At 40.9% G+C, this 1,608-nt stretch overlaps 1 protein-coding gene across 1 annotated transcript in view; it reads right to left on the bottom strand.

Annotated features, from left to right (window-relative positions):
* Nucleotides 1-1,608, bottom strand: part of prickle1a (prickle homolog 1a) — a 34,087-nt gene that overhangs the window by 15,750 nt on the left and 16,729 nt on the right. The gene's annotated exons all lie outside the window — the stretch shown is intronic.

Raw genomic sequence — 1,608 nt, 5'->3', positions numbered from 1 at the left:
GTGTGTGCGTGCGTGCATGTGTGTGTGTGTGTGTGTGTGTGTGTGTGTGTGTGTGTGTGTGTGTGTGTGTGTGTGTGTGTGAGAGAGAGAGAGAGAGAGAGAGAGAGGTGTGTGTGTGTGTGTGTGTGTGTGTGTGCGCGCGCGTGAAAAACCCCAACCAGATGGTCATCCCACCCTTGTCTTTCTCAGCCTTCACCCCTCTTCATTCCCCCACCTCCCCTACCTTCCTAACCCCCTCAGCCCCGGCCTCCGCAACATGAGAGCAGCCAATCACAGAAGCGAGAGGCGTCGCTTCCGTCAGAGACCGCCTCCCCCTCAAACTCGTTCTCGCAAATTAGAACCACCGGCAGGGAGCTCTAACGGGCTTTAAAGTAGCGCATCAATGATGGCAGGACCCATTTTACTGCTGTAACCACTTTGCATCCTCAACTGCTTTCACATGGCATTCCTTATTCCCCCCCCACAACTAAATGTTACCGTTTTGGTTTATTCTGTGGTTTATATTTCTTTGCGCTTTGCGCTAAAATGTCACCAAGTAACAAACTTGCTGACTCAAAGATTAAAAAGTGACTGCCAGAGGAAATGAATTAACTGTTTTCATTTATTCTGCAAGAAAAAGAAAATCCTCCGTCACCTCAGCTATCAGCACCAGCCTTTTAAAAGATTAGTTAATAGCAAATAAATGTGTGCCACTATAGGTTTCTCTCAGTTAATGATAGACCATCCTCTTAAAACTCCCCAGGAGGGATGGCGTTGACCTCGGCCTCTCCTTCACCTCTCCAGGAGTGACAGAATGTATATCTTTTTTTCCCCTCCTACTGCCTTCGTTTGGTGCAAATTCTACTTTTAATAGTTGTTTGTGTTGCTTTTGACCAAAAGGAATACGTTTAGAGTGGACACGATTAGGTTTTATAAAATATGGAACTTCTTTAGTGTTAACTCATTTTGGATTGTAAAACAAAGTGAGAGAACATTTTTATTAGTAAGCATGAAAACAGAGCCTCTTTCTATGTAAACATTTTAACAGCTGTTTCGTGTTGCAATTGTGGAGTCAAAATGTGAGTCCATGAGCTGTTCTTTTACCTTGCTGTAAGAAACTCCCATGTGCAATTTTTACTAACCTATCAAAGTTAAGAAAAATCTTTTAAACACTCAGTTGTTACTTTCATTTAACTGCTGATAGAGTACCATGAGCTAAACACTGTGAGAACATGAGCCACAGAGAAACCCTTCAGGTGGATGATTGAGAAGCATTTATTTTATCATTCTCCCTTCCACTTTAGACCTAAAGCAGTGCTTCTTAACCTGTTTTGAGGTACCGAACCCACCAGTTTCGTATGTGTATTCACTGAACCCTTTTTAGTCATAAATAAAATATGATTTTTTTCCAAATTCAAGACATAGGTATATGTTTTTTACTGATGTATAAAATGAGCCGTGCATGAACATCACCTTGCTCAAAGAACAAAACCAACACAGTACACTAACTCACAACAAATTACAGTATAACTTTATTCTGGCCCCCAAAAAATATTTTAGCCCCATAAAAAATTTCAGCCCCCCAAAAACATATATTTTTACTATTTTACTAATTTAAAAAAATAGGAT

This window comes from Austrofundulus limnaeus, unplaced genomic scaffold, assembly GCF_001266775.1.
Source record: "Austrofundulus limnaeus strain Quisiro unplaced genomic scaffold, Austrofundulus_limnaeus-1.0 Scaffold267, whole genome shotgun sequence".
NCBI lineage: Eukaryota > Metazoa > Chordata > Actinopteri > Cyprinodontiformes > Rivulidae > Austrofundulus > Austrofundulus limnaeus.
This window is presented reverse-complemented; position numbering and strand designations above follow the sequence as displayed.